The 12382-nt window shown below is 39.5% G+C and overlaps 1 protein-coding gene across 5 annotated transcripts in view; it reads right to left on the bottom strand.

The window, feature by feature from the left end:
* Window positions 1-12382, bottom strand: part of LOC103724528 (cAMP-specific 3',5'-cyclic phosphodiesterase 4D-like) — a 754636-nt gene that overhangs the window by 576878 nt on the left and 165376 nt on the right. The gene's annotated exons all lie outside the window — the stretch shown is intronic.

Raw genomic sequence — 12382 nt, 5'->3', positions numbered from 1 at the left:
CAATAAACTAGACTGGGAGGAAGCAAGAGTGACAATTACAGATGAGTTCATGGATTATTACATTAAAATACCAATAAAGAAAAATAAACAGTCATGGTCAAAACAGTCAAGGCACTAGGACATGAATAAGAGACCAAACTTATGAATATGTGGTTTAGAAAAGGGACCCGAAATTAAAGCTAGAGAAAAATTATTTGATGTAATTATAACAAAAATTTCATCAAATTTAGGGAAAGAAGAGGATATCCATGTACTTGAGGCATTTAAATTTTCAATATGCATGACTAGAAAAAAGCCTGTCCTCTTAATACTTTGAGTAAAATATCAAAGATAGGAAACAGAAGGAGAAAGTATAAAGGGAGAGAGGGAAATAATGGAATAGGAAGGGTTAAATGGAGTGGGTAGTGGGAGGGCACGGTAGAGGAGGGAGCATGGGAAGGGATAACTGACATGAAAAGCTTCTTCAAAAAGTTGTATGGCAACCTACTACTGTAGAAGCTTCTTAAAATACATACATACATACATGTTTTCCAGATACAACATGACAGTTGCACGTATGAACTGACAGATTGTGACAGCATGCACAAGACTTGCACAAGCCCAAACCAGACAGAAGCCAAGCACAAGTTGGGGGGTGGTTTAGAAACCACAGCCCTAGCTGAAGAGCTATTGACATTGGCAATTAATAGCTTCTAAGGGAGGGAAAGTCAGATTTCTTTAAGGGTGTGATGCTGAGGTAGGTTGACCAGGCTCCAGGGGATTGGACCCATTCCCAAGAACATTTGAGGAACACGGAGTATACTAAACAGGTCTTAACAAATAAGGGAAGACATGAACTGGGAATGGATCTGAGAGGAGATGGAGGTGATCTGAATATGATCAAAATAAATTGTATGAAATTCTCAAAGAATCAATAAAAATATTATTTTTAAAATATAATAATGATGAAAACCTACAGAGCAATGACCTCAATAAACATAGATACAAAGGTCATTAATAAAATACTTTAAAACTAAATTCAACACACATGTAAGAAATCATTTACCAAGACCAAGCTGGCTTCATCCCAGGGATGAAAAGATGTTTCAACATATACAAATGAATAAATGTAATACAGGACAAAAATAAATTCAAGGGCAAAAATCACAAGATTATCACAAGAGATGCAGAAAAGCCGTTAATCAAATTCAACACTTCTCCATGATAAAAGTCCTAAAGAAACAAGGAACATGCCTGAACATTAAAAAACAGCTATATATTACAAACTTATAGTCCACGTTATATTAAATGAGGAAATGATGCCAAAGTTTCCTCTAAAATTAGCAATGAGACAAGAGTCTCCACTCTCTCCACTCATATAACAGTGCTTGATGTCTTAGCCAGGACAATAAGGGAAAACAAAAGGTAAAACAAATGGGAAAGGAATAAATTAAATTATCGCTTTGTACATATGACATGATCACGTGTTTGAAAGGCTCTAAAGAATACACCAGAAAGCTCAAACCTGATACACACTTTCAGCAAAATAGCAGGATAAAAACTTCAACATAAAAGATTAGCAGCAGGGCTGGAGAAATGTCTCAGTGATTGCTTTTGCAGAGAACAGGGATTCAGCTCTCAGTACCCACATGACTGCTTACAAAGGTCTGAAACTCCGGTTTCAGGGCCTCTGACACACTCTTCTGGCCTCTGCTGATATCACACAACACAGGCACACTAACACATACAAGAAAAACACTCAGACACATAAAGTAAAAATAAATAAAATTTTAAATACATAGTTTTTCTATATACCAATGATTAATATGCTAAGAATGAAAGCAACATAGAAAATGTAGCCAAACATAAAATTCAATTAAAGTAAATCAAAATCTAACTAAAGAGATGAAAAACTTCTCCAATGTAAGCTATAAAACACTAAAGAAGGAAACTAAAGAAGATAATAGGTAGTGAAAAGACCTACCATATTCATAGACTAAGCAAATAGATACTGTAAAAATGGCTATATTAGCAAAAGTGATCTACAGATTCAATCAGTTTCCATCAAGATTCCAGTAGCATCCTTCACAAAAAAACATGAACAATTCTAAAATTCATATGGAAACTTAAAAGACTCTGAATAGCCAAAGTAATCCTGAGCAAAAACAATATTGCTGAAGATATGATATACAATGTCTGACTATATTTCAGAGGCATAATAACAAAACAGCATGGAAATTATCAAGGAAAGAACAATGGAATAGAATAGAAGGACCAGAATTAAACCCACGCAGCTAGAGTTAAATCTGATTCTTGACAAAAGAGCTAAAATTATACACAAGAGGAAAGACAGCTTAACAAATACTCCTGGAAAAACTGGCTATTTACATGCAAAAGAATGAAGCTAGATCTACATATCTCATCTTTTATGAAAATCAATTCAAAATGAATCAAAAACTTAAATGTAATACTCAAAACTTTGAAACTGCTAGAGAAAATACCAAGATATTGACATAGACAATGGCTCTCTGAATAGGATTCCAATAGTTCAGGAAATAAGAGCAAGAATTTTTATAAATAGAACTGCATGAAATTTATGTTTTTGCACAGCAAAAGAAATGGTAGTTTCAAAAGACAATCTACAGAATGGAAGAAGATCTTTGCTACCTACTCATCTCACAGGGAATTAATACCCAGTGCATATAAGGAACCCAAAAAAATAAACACCAAAAGAACAAATAACCCAATCAACAAGTGGGAGGTGAACTGAGAGTTCTCAAAAGAAGTGCAAATTCCAGTAAACACATGGAAAAACTCATCATCCTTAACCATATAAAAAGGATTTCAAGGGCTGCAGAGATGGCTCAGGGGTTAAGAGCATTTGCTTCTCCTCCAGAGAACCTATTTTTGGTTCCCAACATCTACATCAGACTGCTCACAACTGCCTAGAACTCCAGTCACAGGGTTCTGATGCCCTGTTCTGGCCTCTGAGGGTGCTGCATGCACATGGTGCATAGAAATAAATAAAAAAATAAATAAATAATAAACCCTTCCTAACTTGCTTTGGTTGGGGTATTTTATCATAGAAACAGAAGAGAAACTAAGGCAGTTGGTTTGCAGTTATTTTCTTTCAGCAGTTCCAAGAGTTTTCACTGAGAAATATATCGATACTTTAGTTAGACTACCCTTGACTATGAATTGGCACTTTTCCTCTTGTGATTTTAGATTTTTCTTATTTGTCTGGAACCTCTGGGTGTTCCTAACATGCTATCGTAAACATCTTTCCTACAGGTTTATTTTTGGTACTAGGCCTCCATACGTGGATACCCTTATCATTTCCAAGTTTTGGAAAGTTTTTTTGAAATTATTTTATTGAACAAGTCTTCTATAACATTAATGTTTTTTTCCTTTGCTTTCAGATACTCCAAAACTAGGATATTTGTTTGATGGAATCCCAAACATCCTGAAAGTTCTTCATTCTTCATTTCTTTCTTTCTTTTTTTTTTTTCTGACTAGGATATCTGAAAAGAACTATTTTAACTTTAGATATCATTTCTTCCATTTGATTGTGTCTGTTATTGAATATTTCTGTTGTGTTTGCTGATGCTCTGGTTGTTCTGTTGTTGTTGTTGTTGTTGTTGTTAATCTGACTTCTTGAGCTCTTCCTTTCCTACATTCTGTTTGGCCCATTTTCAACCTCTCTACCTCTTCGCCGGATCGCTCATTCACATCTTACCCTGTCTAATTTCATTTAATTGCTGAGACTCCTTTGGATCTTACTGAGCTTTCTTACAATAGTTCTTCTAAATTCTTTATCAAACACTTCATCGAGCTCTTTAAAACCTGTGGCTAGAACTAATATGTCGTTTTGGAACCATCTTAGTTCCTAAATTGAGATTTTTGCATCTGGTGAAGACCAGGTATCGTTACCATTTTTAAGGGGTAAGACGTTTCCTCCTGAAGATGTCTCGGTGTGTAAGTCTGTTATGTAATGTCAGCTTTCTTTCCAGCTGGCACCGTAGTGTAGTTCTGCAGCTTCTTTGGCTAATTAGTGACTTTGAACATATCATGGTGAAGTCAGAGAGATCCATTGTCACTGTGAACCATCCAAGTGTATTGTCTAGTAGCTCAAAAAGATGCAATATAGACAGCAGTGGAGGTGGGATGATCACGAGTGGCTACTTATAGGAGTTGTAACACTGCTCCAAAAATAGCTGTTTTCTCAGGCCCTGTTCATAAAAGTTCTGCTACTTGAAAAAGCCTCTGGCATTAGCAGCTCAAAACTCAGTGAGTGGTTTGGCACAGCTGCTTTCTGACAAGTTAGTGCTACAGACTCGGTGCTGCATGGGGAAAGGTAGTGACAGGAACCACAGTGCCTATCTCTGGTCTTCACTTGCAGGATCAAATGGGGTAAAGGAACAAAAGGGCAGTAAGAACTGTCTAGCTGGGATACCATCAAGATCCACTGCATTCCTCTCTGCCAGTGGCAGTTCATGCCCAGGAGCAGGACTTTGGCTGATGACAAAGTTCCTCTGGATTTCTTTGATCATGTGCCACCTGCTGGGATGACAGTTGGAACCGGGATTCATCCCTTTTCAACTACAGCTTATTCCTGGTGGTGGATTGGCAGCCAGAGCCACAGAGTTGCTCAGGGCTTCCTTAGCAAGCCTCTGTAGACTGGACAGCAACAGGAACATAATCTTTCTCCTCGCCCTATCATTAACAGGCACTTGGATATCCCAAAGAGGAGTGTACAATAGGAACTACATAAACGAGGTGGCTACAGTTACCCTGGTGATTGTCCCTGCTGTTTTGGTGGCAGTGCTCACTTATGAGGAGCCTTGGCTGTAGCCAAGCACAGTTGCACTCAACCCCCTACTCCCACCCCAGCCATGCACACCTAAGGGTGTGGTGATAGCTGGAGCATCAGAGTTGCTTGAAGCCACAGCCAGAGCCACAGAGTTGCTCAGGGCTTCCTTAGCAAGCCTCTGTAGACTGGACAGCAACAGGAACATAATCTTTCTCCTCGCCCTATCATTAACAGGCACTTGGATATCCCAAAGAGGAGTGTACAATAGGAACTACATAAACGAGGTGGCTACAGTTACCCTGGTGATTGTCTCTGCTGTTTTGGTGGCAGTGCTCACTTATGAGGAGCCTTGGCTGTAGCCAGGCACAGTTGCACTCAACCCCCTACTCCCACCCCAGCCATGCACACCTAAGGGTGTGGTGATAGCTGGAGCATCAGAGTTGCTTGAAGCCACCACAGCACATCCCTGTGGGCAGGCAAGCAGTAGTATCAGTATTTCTTCTGCACTCTATTAATAATAGATTCCCGAGCAGCACAGGGCTAGAAGCCGTTACATGGGACCTACTTTCAGACCTGGCAGTGTCACAAGTCCACACACATGTGAACACATCCTCAGTCTCAGGGGGCATATGCTGAACTCTCTTGGACTTTGAGGGCAGTGCCTTCTGTCCCCTTCCATGTCACAACTTCCACCCCCACAGGGCATTAGGGCTTGAGTCACAGGCACTCGGCTGAACCAAGTTGAGTCTGCAAGGCTACTCCATCATTACCAATCCAGTACAATGGAATGTTTGTAGAATCCCAAAGATGGGACTGATAGCTCACATCTCAGGATGACTTCTGGCTATAGCACCTGGACATTTGCTAGGAGACAAAGTAAGATACTTTTCCAGTGCTCAGACAGTATGCAGATTTCAGCTTTCTTATCTAATTGGACTGCAAGCCTGTAAGAATTGTGAAACTTCCAGCAGCTAGGATTGCCAGCATTCACACTGCTAAGACTCTCTCTTTTACCTTTACCCCTACAATGGAGAATTTCCCTTCTCTAGCTGTGGAACCAGGAGGTAGGTGATAGGGCATTTCTATAACTATGCTATTGTCCCAAGTCTCTAAGACTTCCCAGGTTGTAGTCAGTCTTTCTGTTTCTGCCTCTGTAACCCCACCATATACAACGTTTCTAGTGCATTCCCGTGATCACCCACCTTTTACAGGACCAAAGTTGTTACTTTGGTTCTTCTTTGGGAAAGAGTCAAGTATTGTGCACTTGTATTCGGCCATCTTGGATCTGGCAAATCTTTGCACTCTGTAGCTGGGATACCTGGCTGCACAACTGGAGTAGCTGGATGGTGGTGGTCAATTCTACCCTGAGTCTCCTGGCAAGAAGCCATGTACACTGAGAACTCTTTGAGATTTGAATTTGCCTTAGGCTTCCTGAACCAGTGCAAATCTAGAGAAGTGTTCCACACTGGGAAATAACTTTTAATCTGCTACTTCTGCCTACAGTCAATCAGAGCACTATCGTAGTTCTCACTTTGAGGGAATTTGAAAATAATGTTTGTCTTCCCATCCCATGTTTCCCTAACTCTTGAAATAAGAGCATTCCCAAGAAAGGGGCTGGCAATGAGCCCCTCCCTCAAGAGAGTGGAGAGACACCCTAACACACAGGTCTATAATTGGCTGGTCAGGCAACTTCAGAGCACGCGACTCACATTTAGAGCTACCCTTTATCAATTCCCAGGATCTTGAATGCTATGTTCCCATTAATATTAACAGTGTTCTCACTGACCACACAAGGAAATTACATTTTCACTGACTTTGCTTATGGAACAGGCTAAAGAATAACCTGGAACATTTTATTATCAAGATGAAAATGTAACATTTTACCTTATTAAGGTTTTCTTCAAATACCATTTTCCTACTCTGTACACATACAGTCTTCTGCTACATTATCTATTTTTATATAATTTATAAATTTTTTAGAAATGCCAAAATGATATTTTTAAGAATGTTACAGTTTTTCTGGCTAGCCCAATATCTATCCACAATTAAAAATTGTCTCCTGAAACCATCTGCCATGGCGTCTTTTACTTTCCTTTTGAGAAATTTCTACTTTACCTTCTTTTTTCTTTACTTTAGAAAATTATTCTTTTGCTAGGAGTGGAGGCAAAAACCTTTGTAATTCTAGCACTTGGGAGAATAAGGCAGGAGAACCCCTAGTTTGAAATCAGTCTGAGCTACATAGTGAGTGTGAGGCCAGCCAAAAAAAAGCAAAACAAAACTTCATCACGATTGAAAAAAATAGTAATAAATAAAGAAATGAGTGAACAATGATGAGTGAGTTCATAAAGTGTTTGTTGGTGTTGATAACTCATATAACATTTGTTTAGCATTCACCAGACTTTATGATTAAAAGCACACATATCACTAGGGGGCACCCTGGCTTGGAAGGACAAGAAGCCAAGAAATTGGCATGTAGGTATGTGTTGTCTGGCCAGACCGTTAGCATCCATCTCTCTGAGCTTTGTTCCACTGACATTCTGCTGGCACGCAGCTATGAAACTGAGAAGAACCCACATCCAACAACATAGCTACTAGCTCCAGTGCCATGGATTCACCAAACATGCTTTTACGGGTCAGAAAAAAAAGTGACCTTGATAAAGAAAGAGTATAGCAACTAGTAGCAGAGAAAAAAAGAAAACAGTTCCAGTAAGAAAAATATAAGAGACCTGGAGTCAGAGGTAGGGAGCTGGACCACGTGTTAGATGGGACCCTGCGAACCTTGCTTCCTTCGTGTCTCTACCGCACATAGTCACATATCTATATCGTAGGCTGTCCTTATAGGATTCTGCTGCTAAATGCTTGTTTGAACTTCATTATATTTATGAATGCAGAATCAAGCTGTGCCGCAAATTCATTTTTAAACTGCTTGACTTATTTTCCTGAGCTGTCCTTGTAAAATAAAGAAATTCACTGTTCCTGTTTTAGCACCTATGATGAATAATCCATGCCATGCCTTCCTCTCACATTCACTAATCTTTATATTCAACTTTCCATTAGCTGCAATTTCAATTCATTAAAAAATTAGATCATCCTGGGACCAAGGCCTGATCGCTATTTCTTATGCCAGACCAATTACATTTCAAAGAGAACAATGTGATCTGTCTTTCTACTTGGAATTTTTACTGGTTTCCTGTTTCGTGACTTCTGCTGCCCTTTAGTACTGTTGAGATAAGAAAAGAAACATTTGATAAAGGCAAGCACTGGGAAGTGAGAGCTTCAGATTGCATTATTCACTGTGTACTTGGAGCAGGATTTGTGGTACACACAGAAATACTTTACAGTTCCTTGGTGATACCATCAACAGTAAAAGAAGTAACAGAAGGAATAATATCCTTATTTTCAGCTAGTGTTCCTCATACATCCTTAGGTACTGAATCCAGGTACCCAATCATACACATTTCACTCGCCTGCTTACTGCTTAAGTACAGTATTTCAGACCACCCTGTTTGCTACTCTTAATAGTAGCTGTATCCTAAGCAGTAAGTATGTATAATCTCTGTGAGACAGCATTTTTTACTTTCTCCATTTTAGCTATCAAAGCCCTATGGCACTGAGCATTTAGCAAAAGCCAGTCTGGCTAGTATGTGCTCAGACTGGGATCCAACCCAAGCAGCCTGGCAGCAGATCCTGCACACATCACCCCTCTGCTACACTGAGGTCCTCCACTGTCTACTTCCTAACAACTGACCTGGTTAGAGCTGAGGGTCCAGAAGTAGGAAGAGTAGCCTTCCAACTCTAAAGAAGGTAAGTGACTCATTGAGGTTGAAGAGGTTACCACACTGCTCATTCCCAAGGAATGAGAATGAAAATCAAGCAAGACATTTCTTTTATTCTTTATCCTTTTATGTCTTTGACTTCTAAGCCATTATTTGATCACTGCATTTGGCTTTTTTGAATCCTTTCACCAGCATGGACAGCTGGCAAAGGCATTGATAAATGATCTTGTTTTGGCTGACTGTATCAGACACATTATGGTGTTATGTTAACACAAGAAAATATCTCGCCAGCCCTCCAGCTTCCTAGGGCCAGCAGCTTTCCTGGGTAAGTTTTGTGGTGCCCACTGCTCTTTGACTCCCCCAACCTCATTCACCCTCCCAGCTCCCCTACCCCATCTCTCCTCCTAGAAGGGGCACTGGCACATTTCTTGTCTTGGCACCCCAGACCTCTAGACTGACCTCTTGGCCCAAACTCCCCACTGCTTCCTGATCCTTTGCATCCAGACCAACCCAATTCCTCCCTCTAGTCCCCTGGAGCCCTCTGGCCTCTTCCAGTTCCCACCTCCCTTTGCATCTCTGGGAGGCCCAGCTCCCCAGCTTCCTAGGGCCAGCAACTTTCCTGGGTAAATTTGGCAGAGCCCACTGCGCCTTGACTCCCTCAGCCTCATTTACCCTCCCAGCTCCCCCGCATCTCTCCTCTTAGCAGGGGCACTGGCACATTTCTTGTCTTGGCACCCCAGACCTCTGGACTGACCTCTTGGCTGAGATGCCCCACTGCTTCCTGATTCTTTGTATCCAGACCAACCCAATCACTCCCTCTAGTCTCCGGGAGGACTTTGGGCCTCTTTCTGTCCCCACTTTGCTTTGAACCTTTGGGCAGCCCAGCCACACACACACACCCTCCCCCCAGCTTCCCAGAGCCATTATCTTTCCTGGAGGAATCCAGTCCTTAGGAGAAACCCCAAGATCGTCTGATCCTTATCCAAACTGGGCCCCTGTGGGAACTCCTGAGCAGGAAGACAAAATCAATTTGGCACCCCCAATATAAAATCAAAAGAGAGAACCTGAAGCTTAGACCAACCACCTTTTCATGCCCAACAAGTAAACAACAAAGGCACATAAAGTTTACAAAAAGAAGCAGACCTAAACTCAACAAAGGAAGGCTTGGTTCTCACACAAGACTCAGAAACTGCAAAACAAATCCATTTGTCAAAGTCACAGTGAAATAATAATAACATGAAAAACCCAAATAACATATCCCAACCAGGTACCAGCAGTCCTGTAGACGAGTACAATGAGAAGCCCCCAGAGATAACACAGGATATGGAATACAAAAGAACAATAAAAACATAAACATGATAAAAGAATTCAGTGAATTTAAAGAACACAAACAAATAAATCAAAGAACTGAAGGAAGATAGGGATACACCGCTGAATGAATTCAGAAGACTTAGAAATATTTAATAATAATAAGACTGAAATGAAGGGAGTGAAACACTCAAAAAGCCAATTAGAAATGACAGGAGAAAGCTTCACCAATAGGATGAATGAAATGGAAAACAGAGTATCAAGGCTAGAAGATAAAGTGGATGAATTAGACCACTCAAGCAAAGATTATGAAAAATTTAAGAAATCACAAGAACGGAATATGCAGGAATTGTGTAACACTATAAAAAGATCAAACTTATGAATTATAGGCATACAGGAAGGAGAAGACTCTCAGGGTAACGATATGGACCAGATCTTCAACAGGATTGTAAAAGAAAATTTCCCAAGATTAAAGAAAGACAAGCCCATACAAATACAAGAAGCATATAGAACACTAAATAGGACCAGAAAGAAACTTTCCATGGCACATCATAGTAAAAACACTAAATGTACAGAATTAACAGAGAATAATTAAAGCTGCAAAAGAAAAACAATTAGTCACATATAAAGGAAAACCCATCAGAAATACAGCTGACTTTTCAGTGCAAACTATGAAAGCCAGAAGAGCCCAGACCAAAGTATTGCCAGTTCTAAATGCCACAGACGCCAACCAGATTACTTTACCCCACCAAAATGACTATTATAGTTGAAGGGGAAAGAAAAATCTTGTATGACCTAAATAGGCTGAAAGAATTCATGTCCACAACACGAGCCCTTCAGAGAGTTCTTGAAGCAATACAAAATGCTGAAGAAAGGAATGACTATACCCAAGGGGTTGAGGAAAGAAATCCAATGAAGGTATAACTGTGGAATTGCAAAGCTACACCAAGAATGTGAACAGAAATAAAAAAAAAAAGGAATAAGTACACATCTTTCATCAATAACTTTAAATATCAATGGACTGAACTCCCTAGTCAAAAGACACAGACTAGTTGAATGGATTAAGAAACAAAACCAATCTTTGCCATCTCTTTGCTGTCTGCAAGAAACTCATTTCGCCTTCAAGGACAGGCACTACCCTAAGGTAAAAGGATGCAAAAGAATATACCAAGCAAATGGCATTAAGAAACAAGCAGGAGTTGCAATTCTATCTGACGAAAGAGACTTCAAACTAAGACTAATCAGGAGAGATAAAGAGGGCCACTTCATTCTGATCAAAGGAACTATTGGCCAAGAAGATATTATAATCATGAACATATATTCACCAAAATCTGGTGCACCCAATGTCATAAAAACAGAACTACAGGACTTCAAGACCCAGATTAACCCCAAGTCATTAATAGTTGGGGACTTCAATACCCCATTGTATCCATTAGATAGAAGAGAGAATTAAGAGAGGGACATCTGAATTAAACAACACCATACATCAAATGGGCCTAACAGATATCTACCGAATATTCCACCCAAGCACCGAAGAATATACTTTCTATTCAATGCCCCATAGAACTTTCTTCAAAACCGACCATATACTGGAGCACAAAACAAGCTTCAAAAAATATAAAAGTATTGAAATAATTCCATGCATTCTATCATACCACAATGCAATAAAGCTTAAAATCAACACCAGAAGAAACCCTAGTAACTACATGAACACATGGAGATAAAACAACACATTTCTGAATGATGAATGGGTCAAAGGATAAATTAAGAAAGAAATAAAAGTATTCCTGGAACTAAATGAAAAGGACAATACAACACAGCAAAGCCTCTGGGACATGTTGGAAGCAGTCCTTAGAGGGAAGTTTGCAGCTCTAAGTGACTACATTAAAAAATCAGAAAGAACACAAATAAATGACTTAACATTGCAACCCAAGACATTACAACAAATGAAGCAAAAACCGAGCAGACAAGAAAAAATAACAAAAATCAGAGCAGAAATTAATGAAATAGAAACAAAGAAAACAATTTAAAAGATCAACAAATCTAAGTGCTGGTTCTTTGAAAAGATAAACAAAATTGGCAGACCCCTAGCCTAGTTAACCAAAAGAAAGAAAGAGTACCTCCAAATCAACAAAATCAGAGGTAAAGAGGGAAACATCACAACAGACACCAAAAAGATCCAGAATATTATAAGGGAATACTTTAAAAACCTATACACCACCAAACATGAAAACCTAAAAGAAATGGATGGGTATCTAAAAGCATGGGAACCACCAAAACTAAACCAAGAAGAGATCAACAGCTTAAACAGAACCATAACACATAAGGAAATTGAAACAGTAATACAAAACTTCTGGACTAAAAAAAGCCCAGCATCAGATGGATTTACAGCAGAATTTTACCAGGCATTTAAAGAAGATCTATATCCAATAGTACTTAATTTATTCAGAAAGACAGAAATGGAGGTAGAACTTCCAAAGTCCTTCTATGATTTAGTTTTGGGGGTTCC

Source organism: Nannospalax galili, unplaced genomic scaffold, assembly GCF_000622305.1.
Source record: "Nannospalax galili isolate Female #2095 unplaced genomic scaffold, S.galili_v1.0 scaffold751, whole genome shotgun sequence".
Taxonomy (NCBI): domain Eukaryota; kingdom Metazoa; phylum Chordata; class Mammalia; order Rodentia; family Spalacidae; genus Nannospalax; species Nannospalax galili.
This window is presented reverse-complemented; position numbering and strand designations above follow the sequence as displayed.